Genomic DNA, 20614 nt, shown 5'->3' with positions numbered 1-20614 from the left:
ACTTCAGTTGGGTTCCTGATTTTAGTGTAGCCTTGCCCTCGCTATTGCAGACATTTATGGAGTGAGGCATGTAATTGTTGCAATGACATTTAATAAAACCATTTTTATAAAAAGAAAAATGTTGAACAGAACCTCAGTAACTTGTGGGTTGGTATCAAGGCATCCCAGATTTCTAGAGGGAAAGGAGAGAGAATGGGACCACAAGAAAAGAAATCCCAACAAAAAAATTGATGGAGAATTAACTTGGAGATTTAAGGCACTTGATAAATCTCAAGAAGAATAAATACAAAGAAAACCACACAATAGCATCTCACCATTAAACTTTTGAAAACTCAAAGGTGAAAAAGATAGCTTACAGGTCAGCATGATGGTACAGCAGGAGCCAGCAGATTGAAGCAAACACATAAATATTTCTTTTTAGAAAAAGACATCAAAATAAACCTGCCATATGGCCCAGCTATCTCACTTGTGGGAATATATCCAAAGGAAATGAGATCAGCATACAAGAAGGGGATCTGTAATCTTATATTTACAGCAGCACAGCCTACAATAGCAAAGACATGGAAACACCCCAGATGCCTGTCCAAAGAAGAGTAGATAAACAAACTGTGGTAAATCTACTCCATGGAATACTATACAGTCATTAAAAAGTATGAAATTCTACCATTTGCAACCAAATGGTCCCAACTAGAGACCATTATGCTCAGTGAAATGTCAATCCCAGAAGGACAAATATCATATGTTCTCTCTGATACAAGGCAACCTTCATGCAAAATATAAGATCAATAGCCCTTGCAATACTGTTTTTGCTACATCTCAGGGGCTCTGATACCTTTATTTTCATTTCTTCAAAATCGTTTCTTTTCTCATATTAAATTCTTCATTGACTCATAGATCATACATCTATGATTTTCTGCAAGAAGTTTGTTGTTGCTGTTGTTGTTTGCTTTTTCATTTCTTCATTGACACATTGGTCATTTAGTAGCATGTTATCTAGCTCCATAGTGCTGTAAATTTTTTTAACTTTATTCCTGTTGTTGATTTTGTTTTATGACTTTTCATTGAAGGGAATGTATAGTAACTGTGTAATAGAGACTATCATATCCAGATGTGAAGATACAAGGCAGTACACATCTCTACTTCCAAATCAAAGATGGACTCCCAATGAAACTGTTAAATCTTGACAGTAGGATGCTGCATTCTTTGCCATTGTCTGTACCCACCTTGTCAGGATAGCAGAATGACGCACTTACAACTGCTTATGAAGGACTGTATTATTGTTGTGATGTTGGGGAAATCACTGGGCGGTGGGGGAGGGGGAAGCCTATGGAATTGTATTATAAAATAAATAAAAATTAAATTTAAAAAGGACAGTATACTAAAAGCATTCTGAGTCTGGCATCTGACCTAGCAGTAAGGATGTTGTCATCCCACCACAGATCATCTGGCTTTGCTCCTAACTCCAGATTCCTGCTATTATAGACCCTGGGTAGCATTGCTGGCGACTCAAATAATAGGATCCTGCCAAATACGTGAGGGCCTCCAGAATGAGCTTCTGGCTTCACTCACAGCTGAGGCTGTTACAGGAATCCAGGAAGAAAACCAATGAATGGTGTCTGTCTCTCCCTTTCTGCTTCCCATTCTCTGTTCCTCTCAAATAGACCAGTAATCTTTAAGTACACAAAGCAGTCAGAGGGTATGAATACACCATACGTATCATGGGAAAATCTTACAAAAAGTGGCTGGTTTCTTACAAAAATGGAAATGGCAAGACATAAACTTTATGACACAGAGGACAGAGGGTAACTGGAATCGTGCTGTTGTTACTGCTCTCCACTTTCCATGAAGTGAAACGACAATAAGTCTAAGGAAACTATTTAAACAGAGGCACCAAGATGCTCCAGTGGAAGCAGGTTAAGCCTTTTTTTTTTTTTTAACATGATGAAAGTACTCTGGCAAGAGACTTTCAGGAACATTAAATCCAAGAACAAATCTTCCGCATCAACAATGAATAATATAAATGGAGTTCAATAAAAAGTAGGCCTAACAGACATGTCACAAGAAAAAAATATACAGATAGCCAATGAACACATGCGAAGAATATTCAATATCATTAGCAATCCTTGAAAGTCTAATTAACACCACATTAAATGCATTTAGTGTCCTCTGGAATGATGGGGTAAGACAGACTGAGAACAAATTTTGGAAACGGGATGAGCAATAGGAACTCATGCACACTAATGGTGGGAGAGTAAAAATTACAACACTGGGGAAAACAACTCGGCAGTCATGTGTGCATACCTCCTCTCGATCTCATAGGTAGTTACTCCAGAGAAATGGAATACGTTCGCCAGCTCTATCCCTCCAACAGCCGATAAAACACACTCAGAGTCCAAAGGCCCACTCAGGGATGAACAAGAGATAATAAGCCGTCTAGGTACACGAGATATAAAAAGGAATGAATCCACTGCTGTATGGCAGAAATGTGGACCAAAGAATTCACATGGGTCGAAGAACAACAGGGGAGCTGTTGCCTGGGGCAGAGAGCTGACAGCAAGCTCTCCGCACATTCTGCCTGGTTCTGGAGTACTGACGACACGTACACACACACATCAAAACCCACACACGTGCAGGCCTATTTATCCCAATAACAGGAACAACAGCCTCTAACTAAGCTCACCGAGTCTCATGCCCTGCCTTTGAAAGAGCACGTGGCTTTTCTGAAAGCGCAGTGCTGACATTTCTAGTTCCTGTTGCACAGATGTAGGTGAGGTAACCACTGTGCCTCTACCTTCCTGAAGAACACTGGTGCAGAGGCGCCCAGTGCACCAGCGAATCCAGGCAACCTTTGTTAGTTCTCACATGATCCTCTCACCTAGATGGAGTGGGGGGTCACTCTCTGTTGCTTAGATTCTTACAAAAGCAAATGTTCAGCTGCTTCTTTATTTGCTTATCTTTGCAGTTTTTAGGGTTGTGTTCTTTGGGAGCAAAACTAGAGCTGCATTTATCATTTCTGATGCTGGTGGTCCCCCTCTTCCCCATCACCAGGCAGGCAGAAGAAAGCTCTGGGCACTCTAGCACAGTTGCATGGAGATGACTCTGTGCTTTACGTAGAGTGTGCAGAAAGAAAACAAAGTCCCCACTGCGCTGGTAAGTGCACAGTCACCGGGAAGATGCCAGCTGTGATTAAGCAGACTCTTCCCAAACAGCTTTACTGAATACATGGGCAAACACAGTGACACCTGTGCTCTCTGGGTGTGGCTGAGTGCCCAGTCTGTTCGCCGCCATCCTCTCCATACAGAGGGTCTGTGTCTAGGTCAGGGCCACAGCACCAGCACTTTGCATCTGGCTGGCACAAGTCTCACCCACAGCCTAGAGCCAGAGAGGAGACACAGTCCCGTTCTCCAGATCTTCCAAGCGTTCACAGATGATCACTAAGAGCCTATTTTATGTTCTTGGAGTTTAAAAAAAAAAGTCACTTTTATCTTTTAGCAATAGTTCATTCTGCAGGAGAGATCCTGCTCCATTATTATAAAAATATTCAATGCTTCCCTTCTATTTTTGAATGTTCTGTGCCATGTCTTGCTTTCCACTATAGCCTCTCTCTTGCAAGGAAAGGGTCACCGAGGTAATTCTCTGATTTTGCTATTTAAAGAGATGCACTTCGTCAGCCTTCAGACCCACTATGGGGGACCAGAATCCCTTCTGGCTCTGAGAATCTGAGCATGCCCATTCTCAGCATCTCATAACCACAGCAGCGCACAGAGCTCAGGGTGAGATGGAACAGATGGTGTCCTTCACAGTGAAGTTTGTAGGTCTAACTGGGAAGACCTGGGGCCATCACTGCTACTGATGCACTAAGAAAAGGGTAGTGAGTCCTCTGCTCTGACTGGTGGCAAAGGCTGAAATAACGCTCCATTCCATGCTAACTGCAGGTTCCTGATGCTGTGACATCTGGTGTCCTGGTGACACTGGACCAATGACAGTCAACTCCTAGACAGTAAAGTAGCACCACTCACAGGACCACTGTCCACCTGTTTTGGTCAACCCCTGAACCCCAGATCCAGGGGGAAAGGATTCAAGCTTGCCTGTCCAGGCCTGCTCACCCTGCTTCACTCACTTCTTCCATTGAAACCACACTAATCTCTCTTGTTCACCCCAAGCCTCCTGTCCATTGCTTTCCTGAGTGGCATTCCACAGACTAGGTAACACCTCTTTCTGGAAACAGTAATGTCCAACTGTTGGTCATCTCTTGACCTCCTGCCCTCACCAAATGGGACTTGTAACAGAACCCACATTTTACAACAGCTTGCTGTAGAACAAAGTGCGCTGGGGCAAAGGAATTGAGCCCTGGGTGGAGGGCAGCTCCCCCTTCTGCATCCCCACAATCCATCAGTTATCCAAACAGTGGCCCTAGCACTGTGTTCATTAACTGATCCCCTGCTGTCAAAAATACCTGCAAGGCATAAACTCGGAAGAACGCTTCTCACTTTCCCATAAACAAAAAAACATGCTTAGAAGCCCAGAGCAACAACGTCTGATCTGTCTCTCTTCTGCGATGACAAAAGGCCGAGGGCTTGAACAATCTCAAACAGTGTCTGTATTCCTGCTTTTCCAGGCTGACACAAGGAACGTGTTGTTTTGTAGAAAAGAGAGAAGATGGGCTTTGGAATGAAAGGCGGGGATGTGTCACAGGCATTGTTGCTGTGTTGAAAAATGTGCTGCTCATTGTATCTTTCAAATCAGAAAGAGCCATCTCAGACCAGCGCCTGAGCCACTGAGCAACAAGCCAAGTCTAACCTTTTCATTTTCATCACATGGCAATCTCCTCCCACCAACCCCCTTTTCTTCACTGGTGTTTATTATCTCACAGTCTTATCTCACTCATCCATGGCCACAGGTCTAAGGCCCCCGCAACAAAAGATTCGCTCAATCTCAAAGAAAATGGAAATAGGGATGGGGTGGGATGAGGGGGAAGGAACAGTATCAAGGGAAAGGAAATGGCCACAAGTGTCAGTCTGTGAGTTCTAAAACGGAATTGTGGCCCATCAGGAAAAGCAGGAAAATGCCATGTTCTATAGAACAGACAATGGATGACTCCAAAGGTCACTGGGAGAGCAGCTCAAAGAAACTTAGAGAGAGGAGGCAGGCACAGCAGGCACTCATGTTGCCCACAGCACCATCCTGCCATGTTTGAGTTTGAGGGCTGTAGCTTCAGTATAACCAGTATGAACAGCAGAGCTGGCTCTCCATAGCGACAGCATGATGTCACCATGGGAGTGAGGGCTACATTCAGATTCCACCTGTGCAGCACCAAGGACCTCTACAACAGGTGAGTTTCTCAGCCACTTTTTTGTCCCCAGGTGAGCCAGGGCAGACCAGAAGCCCCCTCTTGGACAGAAGTACTTCAGGTCCGTGAGTCACAAGAGGGAGCTTCCAGGATGTTCCTAAGAGTGATCCATTTCCAGGTTGTCCCCACCATGCAAAGAGGACCTCCGTACACACCAGCTTGGGGTTAGTTGAGCCTACTTGAGCAACCACCTGAGACTGCAGTGGCTGTCTTCCAGAATCGCCAGGAGCACGGTGGCTCACTGTCCAACAGGAACCAAAGTCCCACTTGGGATGAAAACCCTGCTGCTTCTCAAGAATGGTTAAATGTATTTTCAACTCCAGAACATCCCATGACCATGAAGAATGATTCACCATAAAGACCACACATACTTCCTACGAATGAGTGTTTTTGCACTCCTCAAGCCCTGTAGAGAGTATGTGTTGGTATGACTCCATCCAGAGGAATAATCCATAGTACAGTTAAGGCAGCCAACTAAACCAAGTCAGCAGAAAGCTATCCAAATAAAAAAGATGTTATAAAATATATTCCCCACTGACAACTCACTCTACATCATCCAAATGATATATAGTATGTTGCTTCCCCGTCTAAGGGTATTGACCTGTGCTTCTACTGCCATTTCAAGAGACAGGGAGTTGTGTTAGAATTCCTGCTCCTTTTTAAAAGATTCATTTATTTTTTATTGGAAAAACAGATGTACAGAGAGATGGAAAGACAGAAAGATCTTCCATTGCTGGTTCAGTACTTCCAGGTTTTCCATATGGGTGCAGGGTCCCAAAGCTTTGGGCCATCCTTTACTGCTTTCCCAGGACACAAGCCTGAGAAAATGTAGCTGGATGAGAAGTGGAGCAGCCAGGATATGGGATCCTGGGGTGTGCAAGGCAAGGATTTAGCCACTGAGCCAACATGTCAGCCCTAGACACCCTGCTCTTTATAAAATGGTGCTTTTCTGTCTCATCAAGCTAACATAAAAGCCAAGCATCTACTCTGGAAAAGTATTCTTAGAGAAAAGATGTCCATACAAACATTCACTTGTTTTCTAAGTCCATTGTAGAACTCTAGGGGTGCAGAAAGCTTTACTTTTCACCATGGTGAGAATGGGAAATTGTTCTAATATAAATTGTGTCATAATGAATGCCACACTCAACCATACAAAGAATTTGACTATGTGCTGGGGTTTAAGGAATAGAGTGAGAGGCTGGAAGTTTGCAGTTTTCAGATTTGGCAGACATCCAATCTCATGAAACTGAAGTCTACTCTGTGGTTGGCTAGAAAGGAAAGAAACAGAAACATTGAGTGACAGAGGATAATACAAAGCCAGAACAACCACCAGCCACGCAGTGGGGCTTCGCATGGACTGTAACACAGGGCTATCGGATGCTCGCCAAGAGCCTCACTGTGGTAGACAGCAATACTTCTCAGCTTTATCAAGCCAAATCATTCTAGGATTTGTCAATTTTCCTTCCTTTTTTGCTATATTGCTGTTAAGACTTTGTCTCTCAAGTACATATTAAAACTTCCAACAATCAAATTCTCTACCTTTGTGATATATACGCCTTTGGAATTGCTGAACTGAATTCACAAGAAGAAAAACACTACTTTCCAGTGATGAGCGCACTGCTACTTAAAAGAAGGAGAACTATTTTGTATCCCAAATGCGATTCTGTTAAGTCATAGACTGATGGAAGTACAAGAAAGGACTTGGATTTGGCCACAACCATTCATACTGGGTGACCTTGAGCACATTTTTCATCCAATTATGTCTCAGTTTCCTTATGTGTAAACTGAGGATGTAAGACATACCCAAGAACCACTTACCCCTTGCCTGGCAGATCCTAAGTGCTTAATACACTGTAACTATCATGATAATGATGTAATGGTGAAAAAATCATATTAGGACTCCTCTCCATCTAATCCATTCCAAACACTGGATGGAATCTCCATAGAAAGTTCTGGACACGGTGCAATGTAATTCTCAGTAAGGAAACAAAGAACACACAATCAGAACACCTGGGAATTCTTAGCTTTCAGATGAGTACTTCTTTCTGGCTTGTTCAACATTCAGTTTAAGATTATGCAGCATGAGACAGGCATTTGGTGCAGCTGTGTTCCATACCAATGCGCCCAGTTTTATTTCCTGGCTCTGGCTCCTGATGCCAACCTACAGATCTTGAGAGGCAGTTCAAATTCTTGGGTCCCTGCCACCCATGTGAAATACGGAGACTGGGTTAACTTCTAGCTTCCAGTCTAACCCAGGTATGACCACTCACTGCAGGCATATGGAGTTAAACCAGAGGATGGGAACTCAGACTATTTATCTGCCTCTATCTAGAGACAGGCTATCAAGGAAATAAAAATAAAATCATGCACCATGATACCATTTGCTGCCTAAGTACAAAGCTATATTCAGAAGAATATGAGTCGTCATCACTACAGTTGGACCCCAGTCTCCTCCTACTCACCGATCATCCTTCCCTCATCCACCCACCCACCCACCCATTCATCTGCTCAGGCATCCATCACCCATCCGCCTACCCATCCAGCCATCCATCTATCTATAATCCATTAATCATCCACCCACGGAGCCATCTACTATCCATTCCATCAACTTGTACTGAGCATCTTTGTGTTCCATGGTCTCGAACAGACATTACGGTGCTTGCTGCAGCAGCACGTATTCTAAAATAGAACAGACATTAACAAAACAAGACAAAAGTTAAAGGTGTAATTTTCTGGAGATCTATTATATTGTTCACATGCAGCAAAATACTTTAAAATACAGAAAAATGTGATTTAGAATACAGAAAGATGTGATAGTTCAAACCTCACTTATGGGACAGATAAATCTTTAAGACCCCATAAGAAAACTAAATATCAGTACATCTCAGGTCATTTTTCATCCTTTCAAAAACAGACAAGTATGTTGTCTTAACATGTTACCCAAAGTGTCACAACAGTTTTTGTAAGGCTGGTGTCTTTCCTGAATTTCAACTAGATAATCTCCAAACTTCTAAAACATAATTAGTTTGTAAACCTGTCTCTATTTTACTTGTGGAAATTAACAAACTGACATAACCTGATATCTGACAAATTTCTCCGTAAATCTTTAAATTATAAAAAGTGTACCATTTTATTTAAAAGACTCTTTAAATCTTATTTTTAATCTCTAACAAAGGCAAACTCATTATTTTGATAATTTTAAAAAAATAAACCAAAACTACTCCCACCTCACGATTTGCAAGCTTTTAATTGGTTCTCCAGGTTTAAAAAAAGTGGCCAAGATCTATTTTAAACCGAAAAATGAAAAAAATATCTGAAAAGTATGACAGAATAAAAAGAAAAACATTGTTTACCATACATTAAATCTCATAACAGACTAAATTTGAGTGCTCTGTACTGTGACAATAATGGCACAAAACTGGAGGAACTGCACTTATTTAAGCTTCAGAGGTGCAACTGCAGATGGATGCTACTAGATCTCCAGTGAACACTGAGGCTTATCCAGAAACAATGTGGTTCCCTGCAGCACCTGCTTCCTTGAGAACACCAGTATGCGGGAGAGACCCAGTACAAAGGCCAAGAACACCTGTGAGAGACTTTAACAAATGCTAAATCAAAAACATGCTTTTGGTGAACATTGACTTAACCAGAAAATTCAGTTGACAAAAAGATTTCATTCCTGTGCACCTCAGTTAAGCAAGAGTATGCTCTGGGTCTCCATCAGACCACCCTAAGCCTGTAGAATTGAGGTGTGCACCTTGAGGTGCCAGGTCAGCTGAGGGGTCAGCACGAGTAGAATCTTGCCAGTGGAAGCTTCTTGCCCTCTCTGCAATGACACTGCATTTCTAGGTTAAGTCAGGAAGTCACACGATTCACCAAGCTCCCTGAGCCCAGGAACCAGGGACATTTCTGTAATGTCTAGGTTTCTTATCCATCAGAAATGGTCTTTTCCTTTTAAGATTTAGAGTTTATTCCAAGCCTCTCTCTAATTCTATACTTGTGAATCTAACATAATGGGATTGTTGTGGCTGGAGCTGTAGCATAAAAAAGAGAATATGAATTTTCATGGTGATTATTCAGACTCTGGTTGTCAGCAAATTGGCTTGAGACAAAACCACAAAGTAGGTTCGATTTTCCACATGCCATCCCGTAAGCTGGCACTTTAAGGTGAGAGCCACAGTTCCCTGCATATGCAAAAGCTTTCTTCCCACCTGTCCCTCTGCCTCACCTGTAACCCTCAAGTGAACTGCTCTTGCAGGAGCCTCTTGCTTGTCTGGGGCTGGGAGCCGACCCAATCCAAGCTCTTTTCAGGTAACTGATGAGGGAGTACAACTGGGTCAAACTGTCCCCAACTCCCACTCCTTCTCTCTCCCCTCCTCTCTCCTTCCTTTCTCTTCTCCCTCTTCCCTCCCCTAACACTGACTGTAATTTCTTTGAATCAGCTCTCTTTGAAAGTGCAGAGAAAAATCAATGAACAAGTTCTCTGCTTTCTTGAAACTTCCATCTGCTATGAGGGATATTCAAAAAATTAATGGAAGTATTTATTATGGAAAAACTGGGCATGAATTTCAAGCATCTAGTCATCAGAATGAAAACTTGCACGCTCGTTCTAATTTCCGTGTGCATTTAGGAACAGATGAAAATCAGCCAAAAGTCATAAGCGCGCAGACTGCCTAATGGAAACAGGTGCTCTAGAAAAATATAATCCATGATGTGGAGGACAGAGCAGGAGGGCAGCAGGGCGCTGCTTTATATGGGAAGACCTCACAGAGAAGATAGAGGTGAGGCAGGAGTCCAAATGGTACTGGGGGAAATGCTCTCCAAGCAGAAATAACAGTGAGTACAAAGGCCCCAAGGCAGAAACTCTTTAGCATATCAGGTTGGAAGGACAGACAGTAGGCAAGGGTTTCTTGGGCTCAGCAAGCAAGGGAAAGAGCTGGTGGGTTGTGGAGTGACACATGTGGTCCAGGTGCTGCAGATATCACAGGGTTTTACAGACAATGATACCGACTTTGGCTCTTGCCGAGAAGCCTTGGTGTGCTTTCACCAGTACAACATCCTCTCATTCACAATTTTATTAAGAGTTTTCATTGATTTGAAAGGCAGAGTGAAAGACAGAGAAAGGAAGTACATACAAACATTTTCCATCTGTTGATTTACTCTGCAAATGCCATAACAGCCAATTCTGTATCAGTCCAAAATTGGAAGCTAGGAACTCCATCTGTCTCCCACTTGGGTAGCAGTGGTCCAAGTAATTGGACTGGCCTCTGCTGCCTTCCCAAGTGCATTAGTAGGGATCTGGATTGGAATTTGAGCAGCTCTACTGGAACCAGTGCTCCAATCTGAGACATTGCAGTTGTAATGGCTTAATCTGTTGCGCCAAAGCGTCAATCCCTGACCCACAATTTCAAAAAGAGTATTCTGTAGTATCAATACAAAGTCAAGGCAGGGAACCCTAGGAGAGTCTTGTTTAATCTAGCTAAACATAGTGGTGAAGCATGTGAAGCAGCATCATGAGGAAGGAGGAAAACCTGGGTGCATTTGGGACAGGAAGATCTGCTGAAGGTCTGGGTGTGAGGTAAGACAGGAAGAGAGGGACTACCGGACAGGTGCTCCAGGAACTGTGAAAGCTTTCATTCCAGGACAGGAAGCCTCGGGCAGGGCTGGGAATTCTCAGCAGCCCCTCCAAGAACCCACCTTATAATAGAGTGTGTGATGCCAGTACTGGGTGGGACCCTGGGTGGTCAGCAAGGCACCCTGCTGACCAGATAAAGTATGAGTCAGGCCAGAAACTCTGAAAGGGCCACAAAGAATAACGGGGCAGTTTTCTAGAGAAGGCCAGGTCACGCCTGCCAGAAGAGTGTTTTGCAAGCCAATCTGGTTCAAATCCCAGCCCTGTCACATGCCTGTGCTAGGATTTGGGGCACCCTGTCCAGCTTTTTCCAGGCTCTGAACATACAAATTGGACCTGATCATTTCTACCCAAATAGGTTATTGAGAAAATGAAATCAAGAAGGTAGGTTATCTACCACATGCCCAGCACTCAATAGGCTTTTGAAATTGTGTTCCCCTGCTTAAAAACAGTCTGTTCTCACATTTAATAGCTCAGAAAAATCCTCTTACAGTAACCACCATCTCTTTTCCATCAAGTGCCTTTGGTTCTAGTCTCATTAGATGGAGGGAGGAGTAGAATTATACATTTTCTCACAATAAAAACTCGTGTCCTTTAAGAAAAAGATCAGAGAACAGAAGACACTTCTTGGCTTCTGCAATGACTACAGTCAGAAACATCCACCTTCAAAATGCAATAATAAAGTATAATTCCTAAAATTGCCTCTTCTCCACTAAAAAAGAAAGTTTTCAGGTTATCATTATAACAAAAATAACTTTAAAGAGAGCTTGGGTGTACAATGGTAGATTCTAAGTCCCTAGCTTATTATGAAAACAATTATGGCATTCTAGAAATCACCTCCCATGTAACCTGTAAACCACACTCACATGCATTTTATGACCATGCTGAGTTATTTAAAAGATGCACTTTGTCAATCATTTGAAGATGAACAGAAATGACGCAATACTTAAAGTCCAGCTAACCCCGGTGGATTGAAGAATTGTGCCACAGAGCACAATCCAATACCCTGCGCTTCAAAAGGAAAGCTCTTTTCTTCCATCAAATGCACCATATAATTCAGAGATCTGGCCAGCTTATAATGACATTTTAAGTAGCTTTCAATGTTCCAAGTGGGCCCTAGCAGGGCAATTACATGAAATGTCAGGACATCAAATATGTGAGGTCTGGAGTAAGAGATCACCCCTCAGTGACTCCATATGCACAACTGTCATGGGCCTGACCTACTAAAATTATACGTCTTAATAGGGTCTTTCAGACAAAACGGTTGTAGCTTTACAGAACAAGCAATCGCATACAGATAACCTCACTAGAGAATCACTCCAACAAAGAAGATGGGAAGCACCTGTAGCAGGTTTTGTTCCCAGGTGCCTTTATCACCACATACAAGTTTCTAGGAAGGTGACAGCCTCGCTGTACTTGGACACTCATCATCATCACTATGATTATCATCACTACCAGCACCACTATCGCCATCCTCGCCATCAGCTCACCACCATCAGTCATCATCACTAAGATTTGCTGTTTCTTTTGTACAGAGAATACACAGTCCCTTAAGTTGCTGGAGTCCAACATTTGAGTATTTGGAAAGGATTTAAATAGAAGAGTATTATTTTATCTTATATCTTATTTATTGGAAAGGATTTAAGCAGAAGCTTATTATCTTATTCCATATTCCTTGGGGCTTTTGCCCAGAAGATTTGGGCATAATATGTCAACCTCCTGTCTATTTTCACTGCAAACACCACTGAGAAAAGTGAATATGTTCTCCTTCCAATTTGAGGAGCCTAGGATATCACAGTGAAGTGGCATTTCTCTCTCAGTGGCTGATGCAAAGTGACCAACCTGCAGTGAGGGTTGAAGTTGACAGCTGTTCTGTTGGACCAGGCCATTTCATATCTATTTCTTCCCTAGTTAAACTCTCTTTCTCTCTCTCCAGTATGCACAACAATAAGGTGCAGAACAAAAAATATATATACAGTAAGCATTGGCATTAAGTATGTAATTTGAGTTGATGATGAGGATTGGCAGTTAAATTGTTTTCTACAGACTGTCCCACCTAGATTTGCTCTAATGGGAGTGTGAATGTTCAGATTCTCAACTGCTAAGACAAGGGTAGGTGTTCTGGACATAGGCTGGGTTGTACATGCCAGAGCAGAATGTAAAGCATTCCAGAGATGTTTTCCAGGGGCAGCCATTGAAATGTGTCACCTTTATAAAAGAAGTTACATTAGTACTCACAGAAACACCCTCTAAACAGTGAGAGCTGTTCAGCAACATGCTCAAAAGACCAGAGGGACAGGGTGGGGTGGGGGCAGGAATACACATCTGCAGGAACACAATTTATGATGAGACCGTAGCCAACAACTCTCCAGAAGGTTCTGGAACTTCAAACCCCTGGTTCCTTTTGTGGGGGCCTCTGATGTGCTCTCACATGGGGAAGGGAAAGACTCCTTTGGCTTTTTTACTGCTTTGAGCCTTCAGGAGGTAAGCATCAGCATATAGTCTCTACTAAATCCCAGATTCCCAGATTGGAATAGAGAAGACTTGGAAAAGTGATAGGAAGGATGGCCACAAGTGCCCTGATGTAGTGGGTACAGCAGTCTCATTCCAGATGGCCTACATGCCTTCCCATTCCAGCCAGGAGTAAGGGAAGTGAACAGCTGCAGTAACTCACATTTCAGCACCTACTATCAGTCTAAACGACGCAAATTTCAGCTCAGTATTCAAACTAAAGAACTTTCTAGCTGATGCACCTGGCTGATAGTGGGGTGGGCCTCACATGGACTTAGGCAGAGCCCATCAGAGGAGGTTTCTCATGCTGGAACAGAGGTCACGAGCAAGTCTGAAAACAGCGAGTCTGCGCTGGAATGGAAATGGAGGCAACGATTGGTGGGGTCCCACTAGCAAAGCCACACTCCTGTGTATGAGGCCCAGAGTTGACTGGTCCCTCTCCTCCACTAAAGGAATGTGGGCTGCCTGCCGACCCCTTGAGGATGTGGTGATGGGCTGAAGTGAAGGCGTCAGGCATCTCATACTTACTATGGGGTGGGAGGAGAAGTTCATTGAGAACTACGCACCTTCTTCCCCATACTTTAGAAAGTGCTGAGAAACTCCAGTGAGGGGCATGGTTCCAAGATAAAGGCCTATCAGCACTTCCCTCCAAGAGCAGGCTCTCAGAGGCAGCCTCTTTGCTCCAGTGAATAGGTAGCCAATTTGATCTTGTTATGTTTAAAAGCCAAAAGGCATGATTGGCTTTACAGCACTGAGCCACATTGGCCTTCACTCAACTATGAATGGATTTCGTCAAAAAAAAAAAAAAAAGAGAAAGAAAGAAAGAAAAGAGTAGCTGGTGCTTCCTTTCAAGTGAAAAGGACCCCAAAATCGTGGGCACATTTTCTCCAGGATGATAAAAGCATGTGAAAGCGGCTCTTCTATATTTATAGTCTACCGTTGTCACCAGGAAAAATAAAAGTTTTGTTTCAATGCCCTGCTGTGTCTGGAGTGCACAGAATGTGTGCGTATGTATGTGTATATATATGTACTTCTATCATGATGTATGCAAGTTTTCAGGCTGGGGTTCCTACCAGTAGCAGGTGAATGGGGAACTACAGGGTTGTGGAAAATTTGAGTGAGAAGAGGATTCAAAATTTTGTTTATCACCACACTCTTCCCTGGCAAAAGAGAATCAGAAGTCCAACATGACTGCTTGGGGTTTAGTGAGCACTGTCTGCAGGAGGGAATGAGTGAGTAAACATACCAATACTGTGGTAGTTGAGCAGTGGCACAGCCTGTTGCAGAAGCTATTTTTCCAACTTCCACATCAGTGTGATGAAAATCATTTTAGCACAGGTGGAATAGTAGGAGTAGAAGTTGCTAATTACCTTGGTACACAAGTTAATACAAGAAACAATTCAATACAGGAAAAAACAGGACATGTGAGAAGAGGTTGGGGTTTATAACCCTGCCACATGATCCCCAATACTCCTTGATCTTTACTCAAATGAGCTAAAATGAACGCCCACCCAAAAACCTGCACCTAGATGTTTATAGATGAGTTGCCCATAATTACCACCACATGGAAGCAGCCAAGATGCTCTTCAGCAGGTCAATGGGAGAACAAACTGTGCAAAACCAACACAATGGACTATTACTCAGCACTAAAAGAAATAAGCTATCATGGCTGCCACTGTGATACAGCGCACTAACCCTCCGCCTGCAGCTCCACCATCCCATATGGGCACCACTTCATATCCTGACTGTTTTGCTTCCTATGCAGCTCCCTGCTGATGGCCTGGGAAAGCAGCTCAAATACCTGGGTTCCTGAACTCATGTGGGAGACCCCAAAAAAGCTCCTAGACCCTGGCTTCAGATCAGCTCAGATATACTTGCTCTGGATAGATGGAAGACCTCTGTCTCTCCTCTCTCTGTAAAATCTGCCTTTCAAATAAAAATAAATAAATCTTTTTTAAAAAGATGAACTATCCAGCCAATAGAAAAGGTCTCTATTGTATCATTCCACAGGAAAAGACAAAACTATGGAGACCATAACAAGGCCTTGACCGCCTGGGGTTGAGTGGGAAGGAAGAATCCATAAACAGCACAGTGAAAACACTTCGTATGGAAACATGGTGGACACCTGTCATTCTGCCTTCACTCGAGCCTACAGACAGTACAACAGGAAGACTAAACCCTAACATCAAGTGTAGAGACAACGTCAGCTAAGTGTGTTTACTATCCCAAATGGACCATCTGGTGGGGGTGTCAGCTGTCTTCACTGAGGAGGGCAGCAGGAAGGGACAGGAAGGAGCTGAGAAACAGTTATACCTTCCTCCCCATTTTTCTGTAAACTTAAAATCAACATTAAAAAAATCTGTCTTAAAAAATCTATCTAAAAAATAGGGGCCCAATGACCTAAGAAACACTACAATTAAGGATCTTTGGTTTGAAAATATTTATGCATAGAGATGTCAACTGCACATTGTGTAAGTTGCTAAAATTGACAAACTGTATATAGTTTAATAGATGGGTGTATGTATAGATGGTTTCAATGCTTTATAGTACATCTAATCTAGGACTTTATCCCAAAAAAGCAGTGAGTGAAATGTACTTAATGATACAGCAAAAATGCTAGCAATACCTTCAGTGAGCAGAGGTTTCAAAACTAATTAAAACCAGGATATTCTGGCACATACTGCAACAGGCTATAACCTGTGACACTATGTAAGTGAAACAAGGCCAGCGAAAACAAAACAAAGCAAAAACCAGACTGCTTCACTCACATGAATCTCCCAAGGAAGTCAAATCCATGAAGACAAAAAGAAAAATGGTGGGTGCCAGGGGTTGAGAGACAGCGGGAGGAATGAGGGGTCATTGTTAAAGGGACAGGGTTTCTTTCTGGGACGAGAAAAAGTTCAGGAGAGAGACAGTGGCGATGATTGTGCTGCAGTGCATGTTGTGTTACTGAACAGGACATTCAAAAAAAAATCACTAATATGGCAAAAGTCCAAATTAAAATTTCAAGCACAAAAGTGGACATAGCATTTCCCATTACCCATGAGTGGCCAGAGTCCATGGTGTATACCAAAATTTTTGTCTGGGGTAGCCGGAGAGGAAAGGGAAGAAGCCCAGTGAATACACAATGAGAGGGGACAACAACAGCTTATGGCCACACCTGTGATTATATTGGCTTTGGCACGAGGCCCACAGGTGCATCCAAAATGCTGCAGGGATAAACACCAGGTAGGGAAGGCACGCATCCTGTGCTGACGAGCTGAAAGACAACTCACCTGCTTACATATGCATTATTCAAATTTTACACAGTAACCAACAATTCCTTTTACAAATGACAAACATGCACTGCAACTAAGGTTTCCAATTCTGACTCCAATAGTGAACCCATCACTAAATGACGGCATCCCAAGGATGAGCCTTCCTGTAAGGCAGGCTGAATTTCATGAACTGGAGCCACTGAGCTGGACAGGCCCTGAGTTCCCCCAACACGACAACATGCTTTACTGAGTGCCCTTTCCAGGCTACTGCATCATTTTTTATTTTAAGGTGCTTTAAAGGGTTTTTTTTTTTAAAGCAATGATAAGGAGTAACAATGAAAAAATGTTTTGGGTTTTTTTCCAAGTGAACTTGGGCCATATCCATTCAATACATAACTTGGGTGTCTCTGCCTTGTGTCTGGGAGCAGGTGTGAGCAAGGTTGCCCTGTCAGAAGGATCATTTGCTGATGTAAGAAAGAGGCTCTCTGTTATGAGCCACACTGCAGAAGTTTTCTGCCCTGGCAGGCCCACCCTGCTTCAGTGTGGTCACCCTTTGGGTGTCAAGTGCTGCCTGGCTAACTAGGGCCATCCATTCTTTTCTTTTAATATTTATTTATTGGAAAGCAGATACACAGAGAGCAGGAGAGACAGAGAGGAAGATCTTCCATCCGCTGATTCACTCCCCAAGTGGCCACAATGGCCAGACCTGAGCCAATCTGAACCCAGGAGCCAGAAGCTTCTTATGGGTCTCCCTTGTGGGTACAAAGTCCCAAGGCTTTGGGCTGTCCTCGACTGCTTTCCCAGGCCGCAAGCAGGGAGCTGGATGAGAAGTGGAGCTGCCAGGACATGACCTGGTGCCCATATGGGATCCTGGCAGGTGCAAGGTGAGAACATCGGCTACTGTGCCAGGCCTGGGTCATCTACTCTTGAGACAGTCACGAAAATACGGATGTCCTCAGTACGGTGAGTAATGCACGAGAAACCCCTGGATGCCACCTCTGGATCTGCCTACTGATGTTCTCACCGTTTCTTCCCAAGGTAAAATGGGATTTCGCATCTTCCTATGAGGCTCTGTCTTCATGGACACCTTTAATCTATATGACCTTGTTGCTGGGACCCTAAGAGCTGCTAGCAGTTTTTTAGGGACTGTCTGCTATTGCTCAACATCTCTTAAATCCCCACTGCGCTATCGTCGCAGACGTAGTCCAAGGGAATCCTAGACTGCAGATGGAGGGCAAGTTGGTACCTTCTTTGCTTTTTTTTTTTTTTTTTTTGGATTCTGAGGGAAGACATCTGTATCTGTCTGTCCGAGCTGCCATGCTCTGCCCAGGTGGTCTTTTTCTCCCAGAATCTCAGCAGCAGTTCATCTCCTTTAATGGCTGTTGCTGTCTCTGACCTCCAGTGCAGCACGTGCTGTGGGGCTCATCTCAGGCATCTCCTCCACTGCCCGACAATGGCTTACCATATGCTCTGCACAGCACCAACATCCAGAGGAAGTTAGATATGTGGAGCTGAATGTCCATTTTAAACATCAGAGCTCAGGACCAATTAGCCATGATGACAAAGTCCATGGTGTTTAAAGTTACATTTTAGGTAATGGGTTCTTAACAGCGCCCACTTTCTCTGGAGTCATCTGACTTCCTGGTCAGGAGTCAACATTTAACCTGTGACACTTCAGCTTCCTCATCAGGAAAATGAGTCTGAGAATAATACCATCTTTTAAGGTTGACATGAGAAGCTCCTGGGATCACTTCCTCCACTCATGGAGGAACTCATTCACTCAACAAATGCTCTGTCAGACCCATGCTGGGAACTTGAGATACAAAAATACCAAATAGTCACACAAATATGCAATTGCAAACTGCACTAGAGGGAAAGGCAGGTGTCAAGAGGGGCAGCCTTGAGGCAGCAGGTAGAGGTGGAGCTCATCTTGTAAGCAGATTGGGAACAGTAAGTCAGGATCTGCAGGGGAGGTGAATGGCCCATGGCCGCTGACACTAGACCCAGCTACACAGCCTGAGCCTCCTGGGAACACACAGGTCCTCTTGTCAAAGATGTTTTGCAAGAGCTAAACACAAATGGTTTCAGTTCTAGGTCTCACTGCTACATTAGTGAAAATAAGAGAACGAGTTACACGTCTTTGGGATGCAGAAGGCAAAGTTACAGTGTGGAAACTCTTTAAGACAACTGACCTAGATTTTGGGGAAAAATGCTAAGAAAGAAAAAAAGAGGGAGGAAAAGGCTCCTAACGATGAAACAGTACTTAACAAATCTACCCACCCACTTGGTGAGCCCTATAGGAGTCCTGCTTTGAAAGAACCACTGTGGAAAACCCAGGCTATTGGAAAACTTGAGTAGTGAAAAGATATTTAGTGATATTTACAAACTATTATGAATATTTATGTATGACAAAATGATCATGGATAGGTTTATAGAAAAGTCCTTATCTTCCAGCACTACAATAGTGAAATGTCAACAGACAACATAATTTGATGACTGGGTTTGTTTTACAGTCACCCAGGGGAGGAGCAGGGTATGAGTAGGCACAAATGCATAGAAGTACCAAGAAAATCCAGGGGTTGCCATTTGTAGAAACCAGGTGATGCAGGAATGGGGGCTCCTTTTACCATCATTTGGTATCTCACATAACACATGCTAAAGCAAACAGTGCAGCTGGAAAAATGGAATGTTTAAAAAAGTAACCAATATGACAAAGCTCGAGGAGAGGTGCTTCCAATAATTAGGAGAGAAGTTATCAGTAAATGAGCCTCTTCTGCTGTGGCAGGCAGGACAGGAGACAGAGAAGGGAGATTTAGAGAAGAGGTCAGCACCTCCCGGCATAAAGCAAGGAGCACAAAAAACATGAAGAGGTATTCAGCACCCTGGAGAGGGCAAGCTGCGGAGATGGTGAAGGTGGGGACCAGCCTGAGTGGGGCTTGATCACAAAGCATGGCGACCCTGTCAAAGCCACCTTCAAGTAAAAGGATTTCTCGGAGTGGTGCATGGTATAAAGCAGCAACGAAACAGTTTCCAAAGGGAAGAGACGCAGGAAAAGGTGACATCCCATATACAAGTATGTTTCACTAATGGTGAATTGATGCGCAAACAACTCTTCGTCACATGCATCCTCTTATTCCTTATACACTGCCTTCTCTCAGAACAGAAACAAGGTGGAAACATCAGTAATGGAAACACATCTTTCCCTCTAATTTTAATTTTATGCTCATTCCATTTAGAAATTGCCATAATGGCTAGATGGACAAAAGAGAGAGTGAGAATGAGAGAGCTACCCAGCTGAAAGGCAGCAGTCAGTAAAAAGAAGACTTTCAAAGCAACCTCAATTAAGCTTACACTTACAGAAAATAGAGAGTGCAATGTTAATGTGATTCTCAGGCAGCATTTTAAAAAAATACCTGTTATCTGCTTAATTTTGGCATTTGTGTATCTCAAAAGAGAAGTCATCTTTTATTAGAAACCCACTTTAAGGTGGCTTTAGGGAAACACTGTTAGAACATGAATAGATCAGAGCCTTCCACATATTGTCGAGTAGCTTCCTCTGTGGGATGATCAAAACACGGCCATACTGCACATAAACATCCTGCAAACCACAGTGTTGACAAGACAGTCACTTCAACATCTATGCTATATGCTTAATGCATCATAAATGGCACAATCCTCAGATTAGGTACTGCTGAGGACAACGCAAACAACCACAGACATGTGAATGGCCATGGGTTTGGCCATCTCAATAGGGAAGCAGGGGACAGATGAAAGCATTTCTATTTAGCCATCCCTGTGCCCACACCCTGCCAAAAAAAAATATACTGTGCACTGTACAACCTGTAGACCAGGTTCCTCACCCAA

At 43.3% G+C, this 20614-nt stretch overlaps 1 protein-coding gene across 1 annotated transcript in view; it reads right to left on the bottom strand.

Moving 5' to 3' along the window:
• PTPRN2 (protein tyrosine phosphatase receptor type N2) overlaps window positions 1–20614 on the bottom strand; it is a 1038500-nt gene that overhangs the window by 578692 nt on the left and 439194 nt on the right. The window lies entirely within an intron of this gene.

Source organism: Ochotona princeps, chromosome 2 (assembly GCF_030435755.1).
Source record: "Ochotona princeps isolate mOchPri1 chromosome 2, mOchPri1.hap1, whole genome shotgun sequence".
NCBI lineage: Eukaryota > Metazoa > Chordata > Mammalia > Lagomorpha > Ochotonidae > Ochotona > Ochotona princeps.
Note: the sequence above shows the minus strand (reverse complement) of the source record. Positions and strands in the feature narration are given on the sequence as shown.